This window comes from Ischnura elegans, chromosome 4 (genome assembly GCF_921293095.1).
Source record: "Ischnura elegans chromosome 4, ioIscEleg1.1, whole genome shotgun sequence".
NCBI lineage: Eukaryota > Metazoa > Arthropoda > Insecta > Odonata > Coenagrionidae > Ischnura > Ischnura elegans.
In genome coordinates, this window is record NC_060249.1 from 104285645 (window position 1) to 104313565 (window position 27921).

The 27921-nt window shown below is 35.0% G+C and overlaps 2 long non-coding RNA genes across 2 annotated transcripts in view; one reads left to right on the top strand and one right to left on the bottom strand.

Moving 5' to 3' along the window:
* LOC124156907 overlaps positions 1-23303 on the top strand; it is a 49611-nt gene extending 26308 nt beyond the window's left edge. The window contains exons 2-4 of the long non-coding RNA XR_006864427.1: positions 14833-14986; positions 22302-22464; positions 23182-23303. This is a non-coding gene — a long non-coding RNA (uncharacterized LOC124156907). The remainder of the gene's footprint in view (positions 1-14832; positions 14987-22301; positions 22465-23181) is intronic.
* LOC124156906 overlaps positions 1-27921 on the bottom strand; it is a 352033-nt gene that overhangs the window by 186142 nt on the left and 137970 nt on the right. The window lies entirely within an intron of this gene.

Genomic DNA, 27921 nt, shown 5'->3' on the forward strand with positions numbered 1-27921 from the left:
ATAATTTGTTCGCGCACCAAATAAACAAGTAAATTGATCACATTGAAAACAAAATACGAAATTTAATCGGACCTCATCCGGTAATAAATTAAATCACATTTCACTAGGGTGACACTTGAAAAATTATCCAAAATGTTAGGAGTCGCTTCAATCATCTGCGTTGGGAATACTTAAAGACTACAAAATGAGCAGCGAAAATTTTCACTTGCCCTAAAAAAATACAAATCAAAACTGAGAATAAAGTGATAAAGTGCATAAATAGCATTTATTTTCAAATTGGGTCCAAAACTTCATTAATGCAAATAAAATCTAATGCCTAAATTGGAATATAAATAAAAATGAAAGTTTCAATAATTTATGCATAGATAAAAACTAAGCAAAAGCAATGTTTTATTAAACTAGCTTATGCATTCTAAGAAGTCTAGCTTTGATATTAATGGCAGATATAACTATACTTCAATTCAGTAAAACAAGAAAACGGAGGCTGTAAAGGATTGGTGATAAGTGCCGATTCAAGCCTTTTAACGAAATTCAGTATGCTATCTTTCTCTTCAGCTTCCAAAAAGCATTAGAATCTAAGGATCTGAATGCAGAAATAGGAAAGGAAATCACTTATCCATTAATGAATAGTTATCTAAAAATAGAATGGAAGAAAAAACACACAACATTTACCTTCATTTTTTATGGGTATTCATGTGCGTGATGGTAATAAGACTTAAAACTTATAAGAGTATATTAGTATCAATAGCAATAAGGTTAGATTTATGCAATAGCTTTCTTACCTACATTGGCTGTATACAATCTGTATCCGATAAAAAATAAACCGATACTAATGAATATATATAAATAGCTATGTCTATAGTGAATCACTTATGACTGCCATCTACTCTGAGAGCAGTCTTCTGATGTTAGCCGATACCTTTTCAGAATGGCTTTTACCGCATGCTCTACGTGATAAGTATTGACATGAAGAATTCAAATGACAACGTCAAAACCCCTTTTTTTATGCTGTACTGGCATATAAGAGAGTTCATACCGGCGCTTTCTGCCATGTGATACACAATGAAAATTGGCGCGTACAATGAATGGTAGAATTAGAAAATACAATGAAATTCGAACAATAGTTGGTATTAAGAAAACTTTAAACTACAGGGTATTTCAATATTGATACAGGAGTTAAAGGATTTGTAGTACTAGGTTCAATCGACGCTCATTTTTATCAATAATCTAATCTAATTTTATCTAATGAAAAAATCTTACAATGTATTTATTTCGCCAAAACTTTTCAATAGGGAATCCATTCGCTGCTCGGTAAATACCGAGACGATAGGCGAGTGAATCCTGTTTATGACTCCTGTTTTTGGATTAATTTATGCAGAATGATCCCGGTTTCTTAACCTTCCGTTAGGCGTACTGTCAGAACCATTGAGTATACGCAAAAATTCGCCTGCTTAGCATGCACAAAAATATGTATAAATAAATTTTAATCTTGCAAATACATACGGATTGAAAGTACTACAACAAGACAAGTACCAATTATGGAGTGCTGTAAGCAATCTACGATGCATTTGGTGCCCGATATCGACATCTTTTCAATTTACTTAAGGCAATCACATATGTGATCCGACCCATTCTAATATACGCTGTGACAAACGCGCTTATCTCCGTTATTATCATTGCATTATTTTTAAAAACATTAATTAATACAAAATATACTGGCGGTAAGTGTAATTGTTCCAAAAAACCAATCAACATAAAATATTTTTATTTATTTATACCGAATACGCATGTATTCAAAGTCGTGATGAACTTGGGTGGTAGTTGAGAAACTCGAAGTCAAAATCAGCTAAATGCTGAATGGAGCACGTCAAACTAAATAAGCAGCTCCTAAGATATTCTTTCTGTATTAACTCCAAGCGAATGGAAAAAATCTACAAACAATTTCTCGATGCACCTATAAGATCCAATGCGCCCGACAGAAGGCCAAGTCGGGTCAGATGGTAGCGAAAATGTATAGAAATGAGCTTTGAATGAACTCTCTTAAGATAGACATCATATTAGCGTTATATTAGGAAAATGTTAAGGCATAGGAAGTAAACTTTCTTTTCCTCAATACACATTTTAACTTCTTGCGCTTTCTAAGGGAAAATGGAGGTGCTTGAAAGTTCACAAAAACATTTTCAGTTTCTCTATTATTTGAAGTTTCATTTATAGTTATAATTAAAATGATATATTGACTAGAAAGTCTTTAAGCTAAGAAATTCTCTTTGAAAAACATATTTTATTGTGGTGGAAATCAAAGATACATGGCCCCTAGAAGAGGTGGATGGTGATAACTTGCATTGTTCTGGTTAAAATTAGAAGATATTATATGTCACTCCCAATTAATTAATGTACAAAATAGCTGTGAAATGCATAAAGATGCGATAGATTAGAAAACCCCTATGCGATTATGGCGTTATGAGAAAGTTTATAAAAGGACCACTTTCGTTACAGGTTAAAGTCAGAAATTGGAAGCCTGGATTCGAATTTTTCATTATATTTTCGTTACTAAAGTAAACAATTATCTTAGAGAACTTTGCTTCACCTCCGATCTTAATGTCCAAGTGATAAACATCAAAAGAAGGATACATATCACTGATATAGGATAGAAATACAAAAATGCTTGCGTAAAAATTTCTATATTGTAATAGCACACTGGTATGGTATTACGTTTATATATTTAGAATTGAAGTGAGCAAATTCTTGTGGAGAATGGTATAAACTGCTAGCAATACGAGTTAACTATAGGTGTTATTTTCTGGAGCGACAAAACATGTCTTTTTACTCACATATTTTTGATTTGGTAACTTAAATACCATTATTGCAGATAAAAATATAAATGTGAATGGATTCGAGAATTCAAGAAATAACTCATTCGCAATAGAAATATTTGTTCTGCTTAATATTTTTTACTACAAAAATGCTTTGGTTTGGAAAAAACAGTTGCATACTTTTGAATTCAGGTAGTCAATAATACAAGTGGAAAATCGCGACTCTGTTTTAAGCAATTCCTTGAATAATATTCGAAAATCTCCATCGTTTTAGCTAATATCTTCTTAGTTGGTCCAGGGAAAGTGATATTGCAATTAAAATGAAAACTTTTTGATAGTATACCTCCACATCCTTTTACAAGGAGATATACAAGTGTTTTCTGAACTATGACTGGGGAAACGATGTAAACAATTATTTCTTCGGAAGATTATAGCCTTAAGCTATCTATGAGTATACAAAGTCCACAATCATTCGTTAAAACAATTACCGCTGAGGCCATTCATGTATTCCTGTGCTATATTCGCACACGCGTCACGAATTATGGTCAATTAATTTAACGCAATTGCTGCTCATCAATGAATTTTTTTATAGCAACTTTAGATATTCCGCACATTTCCCAGTTCTTAAAATATTTCGTAAGATATTAAGTCTCATACATGCCGACGAGCATTTAAAAATTTGCAAAGGATAATGAATCACTATCATTTCAAACACTCATCTAGAAAATAGAACCTACACTCCTGAAATGGTACTTACCCTAAACATTGGGCCTAAAGATTCGACGCGCCTGTATTAGATAAATGGGGAGGCACCGATGTAAGCAGCAGAGTATCATAAGCATTACTGTCATAGTCATAAAAAGGTATGTGTATTGCAACGTCTTTGCTTCAGGACTGTACGCAGTGAAAGGAGACAGTGCAACCAGCTTACACCGGGCAATGAACTCCCGACACTCGGCGGCGATCGCGCCGTCGCCAGCGGGTCGCCCGCTTTTGGCGAAAGCGCGGGGACGCATTCACAGCCTAATGCAAGAACCGATGGCCACTATCTTCATAGTACATATTTTTATCATTTTTTGACAATAATACAACGGAATATACGGAGGTATTTATTATGCCACGATTATTTTAGATTTCCCAGTTCAAAAATTCGAAATTGTAGCACAATATATTAAGTCTCATACATGCCGACGAGCAGTTAAAAATTTGCAAAGGATTGTGAATCACTATCATTTCCAACGCTCATCTAGAAAACTATCTATTAATGGAGTACAAAATTTTTCATCATTTCCAAGTGAAAAAAACATTTTAAGTACCTCCTCAAAATATTAGTGTCTATGATGAACACAGCATCACATACTCAGCCCTCTGCTACACTAAATGCAATGAATGTAGATACACAAACATCCGATGCAAGTGTGGTCTCCTCTCCCAAGCAGGGGACGAATCATAGATCGTTGTTTCGGCAGATGAAAAAGTAGGTATTTATTATATACATGGTTCACTTGCTACTGGCGGTTCAAATTCTCTTATCTAGGATTTAGCACCCAAAATCATTCATTTGTTCAAATACGGTTGTTTAGAAAATCATGAAAGGCACACAGCAGTTTTCTAGGAACGAATACTCCACCCTGATGTAAGTCCGTGCTTTTGTGATGCAAAACTGCCATTGTGCGATATGATCCATCTAAATAATTTTGAAATCGCTCCTTGTGTAGGAATAACTTACGTTACGTTATTAATGTTCTTACTCAAACCTATTGCTGTATACAGCGAAAAGGTGAAAAAATCCAGGAAAAATTTTAAGTGACGAAATCTGTACCTAGGTCTATTATTTCATTTACATATGAGTGGAGAAATATGGATAAAGTATTTATTGGTTGACTGTCAGATAACAGAAATGGAAGCTAGCGTTTGACGACCAACTCCGCTATCATTTTCAATGATTTCATCACCGATTGTTCAATTTTTTCGCAATCTAACGCCTAGCACTCGTCAGATAATCAGTTTGTCACATACTGTCGCTATTAGGAAGACATACTCTTAGGATTGTCCCTCGTCGTATTCTTTATTTGACTTGTTTCAAGTTTTTGTTTTTAGTTTTCCAGACTTAGTTTATAGGGACATATCGATGGCTAAGTTCATACAACACGTATCTCCAAAATTGCAACTTTTCAGGAGAGCAAAAATACGGTTGATTTTTTCTAATTGTATGCTAAAATTAAAAAACAAAAATTCATAAAACTGAAAAAGAAGCATACACTTGCAAACAAAGAGTTATTTTTTTGCTTGAATTCTATTTTTTGATGTTATTACACTTTGCTTAAGATTCCTGTGTCAAACCGGCCAAAATTTGAGATACGTGTTGTTAGAACTTAGCCATTGATATCCTTATTCACGCCTTAATTACGCTTATAATACTGAATATGTTGCCAGCAGTTCCTAATTATGCGGAGCTGAGGCGAATAACTTTGGTATCGTTGAATGAAACGTGATGTTAGCTATGAATCAAGTCTTGTAGCAAGCGGGGCGACCTGGCATGCATGATGGTCTAATAGTGCGCTGAGCGCTGGGCCGTAGATCGGGGTGTCCCGGTTCATATCTGGGCGAATCCATTGGAAGCGCTCTCCAATAATCCTCGGGGTACGAATTCCAGATTTCGTGAACGATCGTTGATGCTCCGAGCAATAGAAATGGTCTCCAGGCTCATTGCGTGAATATAATACCTCTAAAACTAATATAGAAATCAAATGCAGTTCAAAAGGCGACTTTTTATATACTGCAATCAATAGCACATCCTAGCTTATGTTTTTAGACGCACATACAATATTGCTGCGAATAAGATCTAAAGAGAGCCAATGTTTTATCTGATTTGGCTGCGTTTAGGCCTCTGTAGACACCTAACTAGCCATATAACACTCGAAAGTATTATTCAGAAATATCATAACAGAGTTTAAGAGAAAATTTGCCTTAAGTGGAGCCGTTTGTAATCAGATACTAATGATGAAGAAGTTTTCCACGAATAACGCTTTCAGCACCATTTCCTTGAAGCTTTGCCAAAGTAATAAATAAGGTTTGAAAATTTTGAAGATTAAAATTTTCTGTATTTTCTTTTGATTTTTCAAAATGTAATCTAGAATATGGATGCGACCAGAGGCACAGCTTGCCTCACGGGACATCTTTCGCGTCAATCCTTAATACAATACAGTTCGATCAATGTTTCAGCAGGATATTCAGGTAAAATTGCGTGACATCTTATCTTCCCTCCTGAAGATGCGTCCTGCAATGCCGGAAATACAGTCAAGGAATAATATGAACGCGGATGACAACTCGGAATTAGAGCCCATTGCGCGAAATGTACCCTTCCACGGATATCTTCATCCTTACCGAATGCAATAATTATAATCGTGAAATGTTCTGGAAGTTCTGAAAGGGTCAGGAACTGCATAACTGCCGTCGTTTCGATGTCCGGCTCGGTCATCGTCCTTAGGGAGGTCAGTGAGTGCCACTCACAGCCCTGAGGACGATGGCTGAGTCGGACATCGAAACGTCGGCAGTTATGCAGTTCCTCACCCTGTGGCGATCCCGAGAACATTTCACGGAGTCTATTCACCGAGAAAGCACTAAATCTTCAATAATGATGATGCAACACACGGTATTGAAGAGGAATATAAAATTTCTCACTAAGCACTTCAACCCTGGAGTTGGTAAAGATACGTAAAAATACAGCCCACTCCAGACCAAGTGCAATCTTTTTGAGCAATGATTTGCACACATCAAAGGTAGAAGAACGATATTCTTTCCCCAGTATATGTACCTCAAATTGCAAGAATTTTTGCTTCGCTTTCATTTGAAGCCCAACGTTTCTGTCTGTCGACCAACGTTCTACCCGTAGGGTCACTATGCTCCACGAGTAACACGAGTGAAGTAAACTAATACGTCTGTACTATATTGACATAAATAGATTTTATGGACCTATCTTCAATGTTTAACATTATGTTCTTTTTCGACCTCTTAAAAGGCGGGAGTTTTTCTCCAAATATCCAATAATATTTACATCCCCTCATTATAGTGAGCGAATATCAGTAAAAAAAACTTTCAACACGGAGATAACGTCGTCCTTAGATACCATAAAAATATATTTAGGGGCGGCCCAACCTTTAGTTTTAGATTGTAACTAATGAATTACAAAACTCGAGTTCAAACTGCATTATTGTGTACAAAACTGATGATCGAGTCGGCTTCTCTGGCTGTAAAATTACTCATTAGAAAGAGGTAGCTTATATGTGGCATCTTAAGTTATTTTCCGAACAAGTGGGGTATTATCAGAGCAAGAAGTATTTTTAGGGCCACAAAAATTGGTAAAATCTAGTACATGATTGATTAGTAGCAACACCTCGGCACATCTTTAAAATATGGCTTTAGAATTTAACGCCATCAACTGCGAAGAAAAATTGCCGGAGAAATTGTAGTGAAAGGAATTTTAGAAGGCGCGTTCGCGGCCATGACGTGTCCCGCTCGTCGGCGACCGTCGGTAGGGAGCCGACGTAAGCGAGGAGACGGCTACGGTGCGCGGGGGCGGTCCCTGTCAGCTGCCGCGCCTTCAGTCCCCGCGACTCATCGCCGACGACAGCCTATGACGTTGACAATAGTGAAAACTTAGACACACCAATCTCGCTTGATCGGTGGAATTCGCACTGTTTAGAGCTTATTCCTTGTTTAAAAAAATCCGCTGTTATGTGCAAAAAAACAAGATCAGACAGATAAAGTTGTTATAACATTCGCGGTCTCTATGCTGTCAAAAATACTGGAATGGGAATCTTTGGAAAGTAGGAGAAAAAGAAACCGGCTCTGCGGTATGTATAAAATATACAAAGGGGATAAAGCATGGAGGGAATTAAGCAATGAAGTGGGAAAACCTAATTTCATTGGTAGGAACGATCATCAGTTCAAAATCAAATGCCGGGCGCAGAGGACCAATGTTAAAAAATTTTCATACCTGAATAAAACAATTGAAGATTGGAACAGATTGCCTGCAGAGTTATTTGAGCCCTATCCTAGTAATGTAAAAATATTTAAGAAAAAGCTGAAAAAGTATTTAATTTTTTAGAAATTTGAATTAAATTTTAAAATTTGTACAACTGTCTAGTTGATATGTGTCTTTGTGGGGATGTTGTGTTTTTCTTTTTTGTATATACATGTTACCACCTGGCCAGTTGCCAAATTGTAACTTATGCAATAATAATAATAATAATAATAAATTAATAACACCTTTGGGTTGATCCGCGTTTTGTAGCATAAAAGTTGACGTTTATTCCTCACTGCCGACGACCTCTTCAGGACTAATGTGAGCACTAATAATCGCATTAGTTATGAAGAAGTCCCCTTTTGTTGACTTTTAAGCCACAAGACCCGGGTTAACCAAAAAGTTTTATTAATTGATATCACTCGGAGTACAAAAACTATACCATCGAGAAAACTGTGAACATTATTCATGTATAAGATACATAAATACGATATGCCGAAAATGATAATATATAAGGACCATGTCATATAGATGATGCGTCGGAAGTTATAAAGGAGTGATTGGTCACGAAAATTAGGTCGACGGTAGTGTGATCATAGAAACACCAGAATTTCAACTAGAATATAAATGCCGCCTTGAAAAAAATTTAGCCAATTGTGCTATAAGAATCACGATATAAAATAGAGCTCACTATAACGACTTCATTTTGAGGAAATTGCAAAATAAAACTGTTTGCGCTGTCAATTTACCTCAACTTACATACAAGCAGTGGAACGAAGGGCTCATAAAGCTTGAAAAAGTAGAGGCTAAAAATATAATCTGCATGCTGTCAATATATTTGGTGACCCTTAGTTTTAGGTTTTCATCCCAATGGATATAATCTAAGGGATGTTTGTATTGAGTTTATTAGTTATTGTGGAAGCTCCATAAGGTGACGGACGCGCCCTTCTCCACCGGTCTGATTTCCGTGCATATTTATTTAAAAACTAAGTTACCATTTTAATATATTTGAGAATAATGTAGTAAGCATAAATGAATACCTTGAGAAAAGTATGAGGCAAAATTTAATTGTTTTTGCTGCGGGTGATTGCTGAAAATGGTCCACTTTATATAAAAATTGATATCATGGTGATGATAGCGTCAAAATGAAACATGTTGTAGGTTGGGTATTCGAAAGAGATACGTCCAATTACTGCGATTGGAGGGATAATCGTTTGTACCTGAGACGTAGCACTAACAAAATATGTCACTATCGCGAAGAAACATTGGTTTCAATACCTGTTCTTACGAAACTGTACTAGCTTTGAGATATGGCACTAAAAATACTGTCGATAGCTTGAAAATGCATGGGTATAAAACCTGTGCATTTCTAACTGTAGGAATGATAGAGTCGTTCGGTTTCTTTAAATCAATTGCATTTCATCAGCACTGCTGGGGAAATACACTAAAAAGTCCAAAACGCAATATTAGAGTATTGTGAACTATGTTATGTCCTCATTTCAATTCCTTCCAAACTTAAGAGCGTGCCAGAACATAAGGTCTTCACAGCCAATGCTACGTGTATTTTAATTCCTTATAGATGTTATGCATTAGCGGTATAAAGAATAGACCCTTGGCGGATAAACGGAGATCATTGGTGGAAGGCAACGACTGGTGGCATGTTTCAAATAGTGAGGGAGAATTTTGAAGTATGGCTTGTAGTTAATCGGGTTACTCAATGAGAATATGCCGTCATTCATTATACATGTATCCCAGAAAAGAAAACTAAATAATAAATATAAAGGTATATTGAAGTCAAATAACTCTCGACCTTGTAGAAAATGAAAAATACAAATATATGGTACCAACTTATTCCTTCATGTTCATCACCCTCTGTCCAGATCTAGTCTATGTTTTATTATTATTGCAATGAGTAGAGGAGCAGAATGCTTTAGCAAGCAATAACACTATTATCACAGTGATTGAAAAGACAAAAAATTGAATGCAATTTTTTTGCCACCTTTGAAAAATGATTTGTCAAACCTAGACTGCGACACCTTCATAAATTGTATTAAAATATCGTTTCATCGATACTGGAATTTAGTAAATTACGATTTTGGGAATCCTGCGACTTCAGAAAGCATTATGCTATTGTGAATTGTACACACATATGTACGATATAAAAGCCACTTCAGCCACCTTTGATTATGCTTGTAGGGTAAAATTCGTAAATGTATGCATAAAACCTGGGACCAAACAAAGCAAAACATAAGAAACACCCCTTCCCTCACTGTCCACAGATGATGCAGAGGAACGGCTGTCACGTGAGATCTTCTCTGATTTTGAGAGTTATTCCATAATTTTTCATTGCATTAAAGAAAAGGTGACTTAGTCTTAAAAGACAATTATTTATACGTAAGCACAGTTTAACCCTGTTATTTGTAGGAAGTGGATCGAAAGACATAAAATGGTGGTGCTGCCACTAAATTGATAGTCTTGATTATAATTGCCCATGAACATCTGCATGACGTGTGTTCATAAAAGACGGCAACAAGTTTAGGCATAGAACCTAAGGTGTAGCTGAGTTCCAATGTCTCCATTCTTCCGGTGCTACCGCATCGGTTGTTCATTAATGACAACATCTAAGACCTGAAGACGCTGGCAGCAGTGCCAGCGAGACTGTTGTAATTAATCAACAACCGACGCGGTAGCACCGAAAGAATGGACACATTAGAACCTCGACACCGTGGAAATCTACGTAGCAGCTGAGTGGCTTAATCCTCTGCTAATGAATTAGAAACCAAATGAATTTCTCTTACAAAAGCGTTTTCACAATTTTATATATTTTAATAACATTTTGAAGAATAATAAAATAATTTAAACTACTAAAGTAAGCAAAAAACCTTTAATATACGTTTGACCTCTACTCTAGTATCTCAATTATAGAATTGCTCTACTTATTTATAACTAAGAAAACTCCATTACAGCTGTGCTGTTCATTTACAAACTTGTGAGACCGCTCAATCTCTCTAAAACCTTTCCAAGTTTTCATCTGAGATTATCATCATTCTTCAAACAATTCCAAACTCTCATCTGCGACTTAGACTCCCATAAATGTTTTCAGAATTCAGCGGCTTTTTAAACTGTCATGCGTCACATTTTTTCTTTGACGAATATTCATTGCCTTGTAATATTGCTTCATGTCATCCAAAGAAGTCTATAAGATTAAATTATTTCAGTAAAATACATGTGAACAGTTTTGAGGTGATTATTAATTTTTTATGAGATTGTTTTTCAACTGAGCAAGGATTCACGGAATGTTCTAAAAATATCACCTATTCAAATATAAAAATAAATCACCAATTGGTATACCAAAGAGACGAAGATTGCCTAAAGTGCAATAGCGGATTTGCTGTGAGGTTTATCGCCATTCAGAAAATTCGTGAAAGTTATTAACTTTTCGTGAATTAGTGTATATGCATAATTTTTGTGTATAGAAGGATAAATTATAAACTTAATTGCAATATTTTTTCATGTCACGACAGAATTTTTAACCTATTTTATCTTAATGAATTTCTGTACAGAAAATAAGGAGAGGGATATTGAATATTATGAAAATGAGTATAAAAACGTTACCATGGGGCGCTAACAGAGAATAACAACGATGAAATGGATAAAAACGTGAGAAAAATAGAATAATAATGCGAACGTAGACATACCTGCTGATAAAAGAATTGACTGGTAAGCTACATCAAAAAAATCTTCAATTTGCTACCTTTTGCTGACTCTTAATCCCTATGAAGACCCTATGTCACAGAAAAATTCTCTAAATTGTTGAAAACATCGTAAAAATATTGTGTAATAATATCCGTCAGTTAAGTTTCCCAATTGTGCGGCTTTCTAACGGAATTGAAACATTTTACTTCGAAGAATCTACAAGTTGAATAGTCGATTACTGTTAGGGACCCTAATGTAATCATGACATTATTTTAATTAAGTGACAGGAAAATCAAATAAAATTAGGTGCCTTATAACCCGGTAATTTCAAAATGATTGCAAATTAAACTTCAACCTTTGCTTAGAAATTTTATACCTACTGTATCGATCAGGAGCAGATAAAATGACGGCTTGGTCGGCCGCGGCAGAAACGGGCATTACATTGATTTGCTCGGGCAAAAAAATGCGGAAGATCACTTGTATCTTACTGCGCACTATTAAAGAGGCCTGAAAAGTAATCTAGCATTTGTATCCATCAAATCAAAGCTACGGTTTTTTACGCTGATTTCGTTCCAATCTTGATGAAATGGTCTTTTCGGTCGTCGATGAAAATTTTTTAATCCCATTTTACCCTTAGAATAGCAAAAAGGTATTTTGAAATTTGAAATAAATAATATCATTGGAATATTAATAATCCTAATTACATCTCTAATAATTAATTTAGGAGAAAAGGATTTTCTATGATGCAACATTAAAATTTCGCTCAAAAATAACCTATTGAATAGCCAAAATTCACTAAAATCAGTAGATAAAAAATATGTCATTCAGAAAGCTTGGTTGCAATGTCAACAAAAATATCAATTTATATTTAGGGTCAATGAAAGATACGTAATTGCCCTAGTTGGAGTTAATGTATATCAAAAAATATATACATGCAAAAAATATACAATAGATGCATAGTTGCCAAAGAAGTGTCAAACAATCTTCCACAGGATTGGGTATTCAACATTTGAATACTATTTACTATAGAATTAAAAATTTGTCCTGTCTATTCGATTTATCATTGGTATATAATGAAAATTTAGCTCTGCTCCTGAAACATTTTGTTAAATAATGAAAGTGTTCAGGTGACACCAGTAAATAAATGAATGCATTTGGATTGTAGAGGGAGTGAAAAGTAAAGAAAAAATTAGCGAATACATTCGAATGATTTCCATTGTCCCCTGATTGGTCCCTAGATTTAATACCTACTTCATGGCATTAAAAATAGAAAAATAAATATTCCATTTTTTAAACCAAGTGTTGTTTGGTATTTTTTATATTCGATTGAACAAAAATAGACTTTGTGCTCGTTTTATAATATTTTTTTTCACTTCAATTCCTCAAAAACTACTTCAAACTATCGTTTATTTGTCATAATTTTTGTTTAATGCGTAATTTTCTTCTTAAGAATATTAATAGAGTAAATCAGAAAATGTTGCGCGTAAAAAATGAACAGGGACCGTAAGTTGCGCCACAGATTCGGGATAAAAATTTGAAGAAGTACATCCTCCTATACCCGAGGCCCTTCAATCACAACTAATTTGAAGGGAGTAGTCACCTCAGTTAACGTTAAGTAAACGTAGTGTTTGGTTAGGCTTCGAACGGTAATTGTAAGTTTGAGAATGGAGTTGTTTACATCTTACAATTAATGGGACTCTACATTTTCGGCTGAGAATCACTGCCAGCGTAGACACTCCTACCGCCGAATAGCCCCCGCCCCAGTTCAATTAAACGTGTTTGGTCATTCAATTCAAAATGGCGGAGTTGAGTGCGAGGCGGGCAGAGGGTCTTTATTAGGCCCTAACCAGTTCTCTCAGGCACCGCCCCTTAGAGCACACAGAGCACGTGCAATTCTTGCAATGACACACGCCCCTATGTAGAAGGCGGAGTAAACTTATCAGCAATACTGAACATTCATTGCGAAAGGATATGCGAAAATAAATTGTATATTAAATTAACAGCAGCTAAAAATGAAAAGCGTTTGGTTAACTAAAGGAGTAACTAAGGAATAGCTACCGAATATGGGCATTCTACATGCAAGCCGAGATTCCTATATTACATTTTTAGTCATACGGATTTTAGCGCTAGCTTCCAAATTTCATTTTACGAATTTACACGCACATCATCATCCATATTATTTCGCGCCATTTCATATTCTTCACTTATCAAATAAATAACCATCTGCCAAGCTGGATTTTCATTGGGAACTATTTAATTCAAGCTACCCACAAGTGAGCATGCGTCCTCTTGATGTAAATTGTGAAATTTCGCTTGATTTTTGCATCGTCTTAGTCAAGTGCATCATTGCATCTACGTTAACACCAGTGAATTACAACTGGAAATTTTTAACAAGTTTGTGACAAACTAATTTGTGCACCAGATTAACAGTGGTACTCCAGGTTTAATAGTCGATGAGCATTTATGTTCAGAGTGTATACATTGGCACTCTATGATATTTCTTATTATTAAAATACCATTGTTCTTATTCGCTAAAATATAAGTGTACTTATCGTATGAATAATATACGTTATTTACTGCTAGTATAATTATTTTATACTACTATAAAAGTAGCTCGGATTAATTCTCTATGTTAAGTCAGAAACCAGTGTACAGTCCTTAGAGTTTGTCGTAAAAATGAGTCAGTTTATAAAATATGCGTTAGAAAACTGTCATCTTAACTTATTCTATAAAAATTAAAGGTTAAAAAATGATCTGCAATTGCAAAATAGAACGGATAAAAAGATACTTATTCAAAAAATCATGAGCAGCTCGTAAAGGCCGACTTGTAAGAATGCTGAGACCTAACATCAAATATAATATAACATTGGCTCTGCTTCTTTCTTACGGTTATACAGAAAAACTGAAGGTAGTTCCTGAGACTGAAATATAGTTTCTCAATGATGCAGAATAAAGAATTACCGATAAGTGGCTATAAAATGAGATTTAATTTACCATATGTTCACATAAATTTGCCTATTTGCTTAAAAAATGTATTTCCACTACGTAATAAATCATTGATGAATGACTTGAATTAAAATTATTAATGTGATGCAGGATAGGAGTTATGAATTAAATCACCAGTGTTTCATATTTTTAAAACATGAAATTTTTTTTGGTGAATGTTGTTTCATATTCTCCGAATAACTTTATGTTTCCCTAATAAAGTATTTGCATATGACTTGTCCATTTCGATCATTAAGCTAGATTAAGATGCATTCCCACACTGTTACCTAATGTGGCCAATCTCTATTTCAGTTTGCAAAATGAATCTGGATCCAAAGATGTGATGTGAACCAGCCCGAAGTAGTCTCCATGTTTATTTCAAGAAAATCGGTAGCCAAATCCTCCGCAATCGGATGGCAGATGAAGTGTATAACGATTTTGGAACAAAGCCAAGAGTATAAAAAAGGTGCACTAAAATAATTATCTTATAAAATAAATTTATCATATAATTAATGTCCAATATCATTGATTATAAAATAGTAATTCAATAAATAAAGTTATTTCATAGCAAACCTGAAGGCTCACATGCTAAAAGAATTATTTATGAGTAATATTTCGCATGCGCTGCAATTAAAAACCGGCAGTATTTTTATTCAAGGGAGTGTATTGTTTCCTATTATTACATTTATAAAAAAGAACACGACCTATCACGTTTTTAAGTCATAACATAGATACAACAATATGGATTGATCACAATTTGAATTAAAATTATTCTATGGAGCACACTATTTTATTTGAAACACAATATTCTAACTATACACAAAATTCGGAAAATTTGCACATCTAAATCGGGATACAAACACAGTTATCATGAGTTATTTTTTAACAAAAGACATTTTTTAAAATACAGCTTTCCTTTATCTAAATTAGAAGAACGGAAGCCAAAAATGATTTGTGTAACTTGATCTTGAAACTCAGTACATTTTCATGTAGTTAAACTGTGATGAGAAGATTCATTCGAGGTATTAACGCGTTGAGTTATGAAGGCATAAGTGAATTTTGTGAATAAATTTCTGATTTTTATGTAGAAATTGCTTCATAATACGAGTCAGTATTTTTGACACCGCTACAGTAAAAAGTGGATGATATTTACCCACGTTGGAACTGAAGCAATGGAAGGTTAGAAATTGCATTGGTTTGAGAGTTAACAAATCATAGAAAAATTTTGACTCATAACGACGCTCTGTGCTATTGCTTATTGTATATTAAGTAAATTTAAAATAAAAAAAATATCTTCGGTAGGTTTTGGGGGCACACAACAACAAGTAATCAAATTAAACCAAGTTGGACTAAGTTTGCCCTAAATAAAAGAAGAACATGATCATCTGCGATATTTTTATTAATTTTATCGAATATATGTTGTTTGCTTGGAGAGAGTTGTCAATCCAATCTGGCTAAATTAGCCCATAAATTATAAGCTAAATGAAGAATTTTGGAATGTACTAAAAAAAATATGAATCGGAGAAAAGTGATGCATATTGATATAATGCAAGATCTTTATTCGTTCTAAAAGAAATTACCTGCTGAGGCATTTACACGTTATTCATTGGCCAATAGTATAGTGTGTGTAGTACAGTAATCCTACGATTGAATTTTTAGTTCATGAAAAGCGAACACTCAGGACTCTAAGATGACGCATTATTTAGCCTACAAAATAGTTTTCAACTTGCTTAATCAATAACAATAGTTAAAACTGGATGGTATAATAAAGCTGCACGGTAGTACGCACAATGAATTTTATGGCAACGACCCTAAGAGAGGAACAAATGGCTTGTTTGTTGAATGGAATCATTTGGGAGGAAAAGAAAATATTCAGGAAAGTAAGAGGAAGTGATCATTCGCTAATTATGGAAAACAACATTCTTAATACGGAGGTATGCAAAGGAAAGCTTCATTAATTAGCCATTAATAAAGCTCATTTATATCTTATTATTTTTTGAAAATGTATTTCGCGATTCAAATATTTAGTCAAGTATACTATTATGCCACATAAATTTAATTTTTAGGATTTATTAGGAAGGACCCGTGTATCTTACGTTTTCTTTTAAGGCAAATGCACAAAGCAAGAATTTGAAATTTTTACATAATGAAATGCAATGCTGTACTTTACAATAATATTTAAGAATAGTATGGGCAAGAGTATTTTCATGCCCTCTCAGTTTGTCATCGGCATCCAATTAAAAATGGAAATGAGATCTGTTGCTTTCTTCGTGGGTGTTGCGCGATATAAGAAACGAATGAAACTATTGGAGACTTTTCAGGCACTTATATAACATGCCTTGCTATCATACGGGGAGAAATTCAGAATTTAAGCTTTATCTTAACAGCCAGGGTAAAATGTGCTATATGCTGTGCCGTGCTACAGGAATGATGGAGTTCAAAGCATAACCTCTCGAATATATACATCAAAAGTGTAAAGACGGCGACTTCCATATTTTCATTAAACTTAAGCGATATATACAAATGAAACTCTTCTATTTTTTACGCTACTCGTCGGCATTATTCTGACATCATAAAAGATCTATTCTCAGCATAGTGAACTATAACCAATGTTACTTAATTCATATAAGAATGCAAAATTAGTGACGGATTATAAATTTAGAAGAACGTACTTGCAGCTTCCACTCATGCGACAAGGAGACATGGAAGATAATCTAAAAGAAGAGAGGTAAATGGATACTCATGAAACTACGCAACATATTAGTGTGTGTTGCTCATAACTTGAGCAATTACACAGGCAAAATTCACTTTCATCTGAATAAAACCAAAGGAAAAGAGTCTCTTTAATTATAAAATTATTAAGAAGACCTAAAAATTATTTAAACACTACTGTCAAGGTAACAAATTTAAAACCAAAAAGAGTATTAAGAGTAAGAGACCAAAAGATAGACCTGCTTACAGCGGGAAACTTAATCATGGAAGTAAAGAAACAATTTATGATAATCTACAGTTGGAGTATACTTCCTTACGCAAGTGAGCATGAATAATGACAGAAGCGAGCATGGATTGACGGAGTTAGTAATGAGGCAGCTTTAAGAAGAGTAGGTGAGAATAGAAGCTTCATGAAAACCTTAATGAGAAGACGGAGCAATCTTATAGGACACATCTTGAGACATGCTAGCTCGATGAAGACAATCGTCGAAGAACAAGTGAATGGCAAGAACGGAAAAGGAAGACCTCGAACTATATATATGGAACAGGTAAAGAAGAATTTGAAAGAAGTAATACGTAGGTGTGGAAATATTTCGCTGATAGGAGAATTGAGTGGAGAGCTGCGTCAAACCTATCCCTGGATTGTTGACCAGTGATAACGATGATGGGAAGTTAAAAGAATGATAGAGCTTCCGGTTCGTCAAAGGAACAATAAAAACTGTTACTTAAAAGTGCTTTCACTTAAAGCTGTTACTTAAAAATGCGAGTTTTTTATCTTGGATGTCACTTAATTCAAAGTAATACTGACAAATCTTTTAGCAAATTATGCCATGGACAAAGCCAAAGGTCAGGTCCTAGATAATGGTAGGATATCGTGATAATGGTATTGCTTGCAGACACTTTGGTCCTCGTAACTGGGAATAAATAAGGATTAAATTTGAGTTTTAAATTTAAAAATGTCTTGGGTTTGGTATTCATAGGTATCGCCAAAACCAAATACGTTAACTCGGAATACACTGAATCTATTGCAGCATTGAGTGGAAGGCTGGTAATTCTTTTTAGCGTGGGAATGTGAATTTTTGGTGCGGTTGACAAAAGTTGGCTAGTTTATTCTTCATATCTAGAACCTACATAATTCTCCCAGCAATGGGTCATCTTAAAATACTTCCTTTCCGTTGAAGGGAGACTCCAAATATGTTCATAAAATTTTTTTTATAATTTCTCATTTATCTTCCTGGAAATATGAAGATATCAGATTCATACCCTTTGTACCCTCTAGGTTGCCATAATTGGTCTCAGCCGGCATATTTCCTAGGTAAGACCTGTATAGAGTATTTCACCCCAATCACATTTTCCACTTAAGCGAAAATTTTTGTTTTCGTATACTTATAAACGGCTTATTACCTCTCCCATTCTTTGGCCGTAGTAACTTGATACTATAAGTGCCGATTCAACGGCAGAGAAGAAATACAAGCTATTTATCAGGAGATGTCCAAGAAAATATTTCGTAGAATTTTTTTAAGGACCTACATCACCAGCTTGATCGACCAATTCTTGCAATACACACTTTTGGCATCGCAATACAAATAAGATGCCAGTGAAGTAAGAGTTCATTTAATTTATAAATTGCCATCATCGGCTTGCAAAGGGACGCTTGCATGGACTGGGTTGATAGGCTACGCTGATGCCGGGCCGACGCCACTGCCGAGGCGTCGCATGGGGAAGGTCGCCGATCGAACAGCGTCGAGACGGCTGCATCGCGTCACCCGCTCGCCCTGAACGGCGGCCAGCGGTGACGGAAATGCGGCAATGCAAGTGCAGCTGCAGTCGGCACTTCACGAGGTACCTCCGAAAAACGATGGCAATGCTATTTAAGCGGAAATCTTAACAATGCTATCATATCTACCAACGCTATTCGGCGGAAATTCATCAAGGCAATATACTACTGAATCTTTCTTTTATTTTCTATCGCAATCGATTACCATATATCAGCTTGGAAAATAGGGACCCATTTTCTTTCAATTTCCCGATCCGTCAACTACCAGTCGAACTATTCGCAGCGATCTAAATCGACTTTTGGAATATAAGTTGATGACGTCTCAAAGTCGAACATTTAAGCACATTTCATCTTACTTCTAGGTCTTATACATCGATCTCAAGTGGTTAGCTGTTGTGTATACCCTGTGAGCAATTCCTCATCTCTACGAAAGGTTATATCGCAACTAAGAAATGATCCAGGGTTCTAATGACATCGCGAAATTTGCATGGCAACTTTAGCATTTCCTTTAAAATAACGGGGAAATGACTAAATGAGGTAGTGTCCGTTATAACTTTCTTATAGACCTTAGTCACTGAATTATTTTAATGGATTGCGATTTGGAACTAGAGTGAAAATCCCCGTCGTATATATCGAAGCGCATTAGAAAAAATATTTTTGCTTTACTATTTCGGAAATGACATAAATTCGTCTGTGAGAGGGTTTTCTACAGTTGAGAAGACTTGCATCAACATAGTGTCCCGCAAGCTGCCTTAAAAGGCGTGTGGCGGGAGGTGTTGCAATACCAGTCGTCACCAGTGGGAGAAAAATAACAAATTTACTCTCTCTGTGTGAGATTTGAATGTTCTACCCATTATATGCCAGTAATTATTTTTGACAGATATACAAATTCCTATACTTATCCGTTCGAGATAATATCACTTTTCATTTTATCATTTCTGTCGGCAATGAAAATAGAGTATGGTTCTAAGATGATGATCTACGAATCTCTAAGATATTATGTTTTTCTTCATTGCTTTTTTATTTTCCATTGCTTAGGATAGGTAAGCCTCCTCCGAGATACCAAGTAAAGTATTATTACTATGGTTGCATACAATGTCTTCGCTGGCGCTTAAAAATTAAGGTTTTGCTTAAATATTTAGCATGAAATCGTTTATAATTAATCTTTTTATATTGAACATATGAGTAAATCATCAAATAATGCATGAATAATCAACAGATGTGTACTATGTCTGATGCTGAATATGTACATTAATGATCTACAACGTATAGTATGTTGGGAAGATAAAGCTGTAAAAATGGTTACGCAAAATTATATTCATTCCGTACACCACATGATATTTTCCCACCAATGGATTTTTGAACAGCTAATGATGCCATACATTGAGCAGTATTTTTTTCCGAAGATGAATTTTATGCGGCTTCAGCCAGCAATTTAGGGTTGTCACCACGTGGTATTTAGACGCATACGTTCTGATATTCATATAAAGTACGGTTTTGGTGCATAACACACACGTGTGGTATTATAAGTATCGATGCAAAACTATGTTATATTTAAAACGCAACTAGAGCCTATTTAGACGTCATGCTACGCCGAAAAACCAGGTTTTAAACTCCAGCATAATAGCAACAAGCATCATCAGCAGCATGGCTGAAATAAACATGCGATTGGTCAATCGTGCACTAACCTCATTTTGACGCAAAATCTTCCGTAGCATCATTGAAAAAAATAATTAGTAATTTCCCACAATAGCAATGAAGACGATAGAACTTAACTAAAACTATAACATAAGCATAAAATCATGACGGGCCTATATTTTTAACTTTAGCTTATACGTTCAGCACCAGAATTCAATATTAATTGATGATTACCTACAATGATTGGCATCTTGAATAATATTAGGCATCAATGATGATTACTGAAGGAATACGAGATTTCAGATGGATATCTTTATGACACTCGTCTAAATTAATTTCCTGCATTTTCAAAAGTCATTGTACCTCTCTCATCGTAAGATCCCTTTTTAATTTATTTCACCTTCCATGCATAGTGAAAAAATACCATCAGCTATAGTATACAGCTGTAAAAAATACCAGCTACTCTCGGCGTGAATACTGATGCCTATTGAAATTAATACTGCACTAAAGATATTCCATTGAAAGACTCACATAGCTGTGATTAATTCTATAATTACAAGCAATTTAGAAGTTAATTCATCTACAAGTCTTTTTATCTATGAGACCTGTATGAGCAAGGTAATTTTTGCGGGAGTCCTAAGGCATGAGGTAGGGAACGGGAGTATTCTAAAAGATATTTTTAAGGTGGGGAAGCCAAGAAAGCTATGCCAAACAACATGGCCTGATGAAGAATATTGTAAAAGACTAGAGGTGAGCTAGGTAAATATGATAGGTAATACAAGATGTAAAAGAGAAGATACAAGAAACCATGAGCATATGTTTGAGACTCAGTAGGGAGCTGCCTTAAATATTCCTCGGGCCTATTAATCGCTGATGAAAATTTGGATTGGTATATTTTAAAAGGCATTTAGTTCTCATATGACACGTAATATTTACTTGCTGGTCCGGGTTAAATGTAGGTTAAACTCGCAAATCGAGTAAAAAATATTTTGAGTTTTCTGAAATAATTATAATGGGATTGATTGGTAGTTTTCCTAACTCAATTTATGCAATTTGTCAGGCAGATGTTTAAAATTAAGGAAAACATAAATATTTTCATTAGTTCAGTTACTTCTATTTCTAATAGTTGGCACGCTCAATTCCCCTTAACAATGTGTAACTTTTTTTAAATCAATGTGTAACTTAGTTTATCATCGCAATTCCTAACGCTACGATGTACAGTATATATGAATACTGTCTGTAAGGATATTTTCTGCTTTAATTGGTGGGTAGATTTATTCTTCCACACAATTGTTATTTACCCGTAGAAGCACAAAGAGACCTCGCCATCTTCTTCTTGAAACACAAGGTAGTGTGAAAATTATATAATAGAGAGACTATAAGAGGGAAATTTGGTAATTCAATCGTTGGTCTAATTGTAGTACAACCACATTCACAAAATTTGAGTTTGAGTTTTTTGAATTCAAGTTTCGAGTTGAGATTTGAACGTTATAGAATTTATCATTCTCACAATTTGAGAATCAGTTCTTAAGATCTATATATATTCTGATAACTTTTTTGTTTTACCTTTATGGAACCAAGAGATGTTTTTAGATTAGTCAACAACTGGAATCAGGTATAAATGGAAATAATTGTGTTGTCATTTTATCAACAGGATCTGATTGCAGCTCTACAATGATTTTGGGCAAAGAAAATTAATGATTATAACCCGCAATGGATAAACGGCGAAGACAGATTGTGGGATTCAGAAGATCCATGAACATTGCAGAAATGGAATTCATAAAACTTTGTACTCATCTTTGAGGTGCTGTTATACGGTAGATACGTTTTGTAAAGACTGGACATTTATAAATTAGCTATAATGAAAACTTAAAGTATGACACTTAAACTGTGTTCAAAGCAGTTGAAAAATTATTTTACTTTTTAAGAGAGCATGCTTTTTGAACGAATTCGTTATTGTTGATTGTAATCCCGTTAAAATGTATTATTAACAGCAATCAAAAATATATTAGTACCCATTACATATTTATCACAAGCACTCTTATTAATTTTTTCATATTTAAAAGAAACTTGGTGAAGTTTTCCATATTTTTAATTATTTTCGCGTGTCACAACTGTGCGTGGAAAGATTCGTCCTAGGAACTTGAAAGTGGCATGAGCATAAAAACTAAAATAACCCATTTAATACGGATTGAAGTGTGTCTCGTTACATTGTTATACAAATTTTCACTAATGCTAGATTCAGTAATATTTCTGACCTAAAATGTCAAAAACTAAAACAATGAGAGGTAGAATAAAAGAGCTATTTGAAACTTCCTTAAATTATGTAAATTATATCATTATGAAGTATTACATCAAGCTGATTCTCATATATTCTTTTTTATAGTTCTTCGATGAACTATATTATCCATGATTACTTACACAGCTGGTATATGTCATCAGTGTGCCTAACGAATGCGTTTCATCCACAGTGAAGCATGGGAGATAAGATCTCATTCATTATAGTTTTAATACATATTTAAAAATATTTCCAGGACCGATGGAATCTCCACTGATTGAGACTTGCCCAAATTGATTGTAATCATCCCTGAAAAGTAACGGAAACTCAGTGGAAATCACTACAATAGTACAATATATCAACACTTTCTCTTCTTATATTCAGGTAAGTGTAGCTCAAAACTCGGTCTCAAATATATGGCATGCACTACCTCAAGGTTAAGACAAGGATGGAGGGTTAAAGATGCAAAAGAGCGAAAGTATTTTGGCCTCTTTGGATGCTAACGTCTTGTCGATTTAATCACGCAACAAATGTTTCACAGCCGAACCATGCTCTTTTTGGAGGTCCTTGCCATGCCGCGATTGAGAAGTGCCATGTTTTTTTCGCCAATTGATTTTATCGATCCAAAATCGGTTATTGGTCACATACATCAATTTTTTATTTTGTAAAAGCTAAGAAAACTTGTTAGATTTTTTTAGACGTCAAGTTTAACGTGAAGGAGAAGAAGGACACTCTAAAGCCGGTAAAACAGTGAGAATTTTCTTCGAGAAGACAAAAAGTCGTACATAAAACGATGACAGAGCACATTTTGTGATCTTATACGAAAAAAATTGAAGACAGTATAAAAAAAATTACAGGAGAATACATAGGTACGCAAATGAGATCAACTTTCATTTCGGATGATAAATGCTGTAGCAAAATCTAGGAGAGGGTTCTGATCAAGTGCTTATTCCCATGCTTATTATGATCGTGAAGGAGAGAAGTTAAGTCAGATGAAAGGGGATTCAACCAAATTGCATTGTTGATTTTGTAATGGGTATTGGATTTTCTACCGAAGGATGTAATATTTTGTACAGAATTTTTAAAAATTGTATGGCTTGATTAGGATAGAACTCTGGTTTGTCCGGTATAGTTATGCAATTTATATCTACTTTGACAATCAATATGATTTATTTGACTTCATAAGAACGAATGCAAGCTTATTATTATACGCCAATTTGCAGATCAATGAATGCTATCTATTTATAAGACTATTTATCCGGGCATATATTCATGTACCACAGAAAAATCAGAGTAAGGATACGTATTCCTCTGTAACTTCGTTATGCTCTCAATACCAACTGCTTCATAAACGAGATGATAAATTTATCATAATAATAAAGTAAATACAATACTATTGAATTAAAAAAAGGCATCATACTTAAATATTTACTGAAACCTCCTGAAAAAAATTCCCTTCCGATTTACAAACAGTCATCTATAACATACGTAGCAAGGTTTCCGGGTTGACCTCCGCGTCGATTCATCTTCAAGACGACAGTTTCGCCGGCGTTGCAGCTAGCGTCTTCAAGTACGAAGTATCGGATGCAGGTTTTTGCCCGTCTTATATAGGCCTTGGTTTGGGCTAGGTGCATTCTGATTGGCCAAACATCAAGAGCCATGAAAATCAGAATGCAAGAACACCTAAGGGCCACCAAAAATAGACAGTTTCGGTTATCCGCCATCGCCGCGCACGTATGGGAAGGACCAACACACAATGTGGACTTCGAAAGCGCAAGAATCATCGCTAGAGAAAAACATTACTTTCCACGACTCATACGAGAGGGAATAGAAATCGCGAAAACATCCACTTTCAACAGGGAGGACAGCTATTCGCTCTCAAACGCATGGAAGAGACTCTTACCCACGGACCAATCAGAATGCACCTAGCCCAAACCAAGGCCTATATAAGACGGGCAAAAACCTACATCCGATACTTCGTACCTGAAGACGCTAGCTGCAACGCCGGCGAAACTATCGTCTTGAAGATGAATCGACGCGGAGGTCAACCCGGAAACCTTGCTACGCATGCTGCACCACCCCGCGAATGTCTCCATCAACAGTCATCTATAACGTCCAGTCAATGCTCTATTTATTAATGGAATAAGACATTATTCCATTACGCATTTTTATTATCACCTAAATGATGACTTCCAGGATACCTATGAATTTCTGAAACGTAACTACATGAGCATAACTAATCTATTTTCACGACATGTAAAAAACTATGTATTAAGGACCGTAAACTGAAAAGGAGTTCAGCAGGAGTAAACAACAAACACCCGAGGGAACGAATCGAGGGAATTACAATATAAAACCCTAAGTTTAACTGCTGAATATCTCTCTATATCTAATAAAATCTTCAGCTTAGTTTCACAAGAAATTCATAAAAACATAAAGTGAACAGAACTAAAAAGAAGATAACATCCACTGTTCGATGTACGGTTCAACCTAAAATTATAGGCGATATACTTCACCCAGCAAGAAAAAACAGCCTTTCTCTGACTCAAACTTCCATAAAGCTATCCATTCTTCATCAAATTATTGCATTTATGTGATTTCTCACTGGTTAATTCGGGTAAATATGAAAATCAACTAGGTTAAGGGACTGACGTAGTTGCAGGAACGGTAAGTAGGATAGGGTAGCAGAAAACAAAGCCTACTCGATTTGCTGGCAGACATACTAGATTATATCTCAGGTATCAAAGTAGCTATTGCAAACAATAATGAAGGCAGTGTACTTTTCGGCAATAGTGAGAAGCGGTTTAAAAGGAAACGTGGCGCTTAAGTTTCGGAATAAACATGAGATACAAGAAAATTAATATGCCGCTTAATTTGGAAGACATGAATAGATTATTATGGTAAAAAAGAGGGATTGAAAGTCGTAAATCAATCTAAATCAGTGATATGAACGGCTATTGGGGTAGAAATTAAACAATGAGCATGAAAAAATACAAATATTGCCTAGTATATATTTTTCAATAGATAATTATATCCCGAAGAGAGTCATTTTAATTTTCGTAACATATTAATGCAAATGCAATGAAAAAAAGTAGGAATATAATTAAAAATGAATATGAAAGGGAAGTGAAAATTATGAAATAGGAGAGGTGGCAAGGGGCAAAAAATTCCTGGGTTAGACAGTGTGATATCAGAGTAGATGAAAACGAATAACGGTGACGTGTGAAGGGATGTTGCAGTCACCGATACGAAGCAGTGTTAGTCAAGTGAGGAGGAAAATAAGAGAAATAGACACCTAAGGATAGAATACGCATTTTATTAAACACGGAATTACTCTAATATTGTTTATGATAGGTACGTGATATTTGCAGTTATATTGATATTATATTTGACATTATGAACAGCATCATGCTACATTCGATACTTTGACAATTTATTTCCCGAAACAGTAAAAGGTCATAAGAAAAATGGTCAAGGACAAAACTTACGTTGCTTCCGGATGTTGCACTCATTTTTTGACAAGAACAAGATCATAATAGCGAGGTGGAAACATATATTTCAATCAGAACAGGGTCGCAAATATTTATTTTACAACAGTAATCATTCTAGTCACAATTGCACATTTATAATTATGTTTTGTACTCTCGTTTACAATTACGTTTCGTTTACAATTTCATTTTAAGTTACAATTCACGCTTCTTTTCGCAACCAACCAACTGTGTATTTAATCTCAAAAATGTCATAAAGCCTTTCCTTCTAAAATAAAAATGTTTGGTAACGTCTGCTTGAAATTAATTTGAGTGTACGATAAAATAGAAATCCTCTAAAAGTTTTGATGTATCTATTCATTTACGTTGAATAAATCGTTGAATAAACTTTTACTTTATTTTATGTGGATATGATACTAATGAATAAATGAATGCTCATATAAAATTCATGAGCTACTTAATTGCGGGATTATTAAAAACAAAGGGATGATACGATTTTGTGTGAGAATACTCCATAGGATTTCATTTCCAATGGGAAATTTGACAAAGAGCCATGGCCAATTCAGCTCAATATCCCTATTGTAGAGGAGTGAGTAGTGAGTCTTGGTATGAGAATGGAAGAAGCTTCCTCCGAGGTAAGGTGGGCGTTGAATTGTTTCCGAACGCGCACCAATTTCCCGTGATGCTGGTGTCCACGAGGCACCAAGGACTCGCCCCTCTAATCTGACCGCGGGCTGCGCAGAAAAATAGTGCGCTTAAACCGAGAGAAAATCATTATCTGGGCTCGCGGTATCGCTGGGTCCGCGGTATTATCCAATTGAAATGAATAATAAATACGCAAAGGTATTAAAAAAATACATTTGAAACAACTACGCTGCTGAATGTTGATAAAACCCAGGCTCGTATTACCCTGACGACTCATCTTTTATTCAATAAACTCATTGCTTTTGGAGCGAGCACTAAACATATTTTATTTTTTTGCACCAGGGCAATATTTTCGGAGAAATGAAGGCACATAATGTGCTTAGCTAAAAAAATGTGTTCAACGCAACATCTTTTATATCGCAAATAGTGGGGAACTTTAAAAAAATATCAGTAAAAGCTAAATTTAGCTCGCGCAGGTAATTATGAAACCATCCTGTTCACGGTGGTTTTATATTTCGGGGAAAGTTCGGAAAATTTTCGAAAAACTATGTGCACGTGATTATTTACGGTGGTTATAAAAGTCACATATTTCAAAATAATTTTATATTTTAAATTTATTATTCATGGGTGAAAGTGCAATAATGCAGATATTAAATCAATACTTTTACATCAGCATGGCAAAGAAGACAATCAACGACCAATTTTTCGATCGCATTGCATTTTTTGTCACAATAACTCTAATATCACTGGATATTAAACCTCCCTAACAGCGCTCTGTAAGACCCGCAAAGTTCTCGAAAGTAGCCTCAAAAACGAAAAACGTTAGCGCAAGCAAACAACAAAAACATGGTAAGCGCAAATAG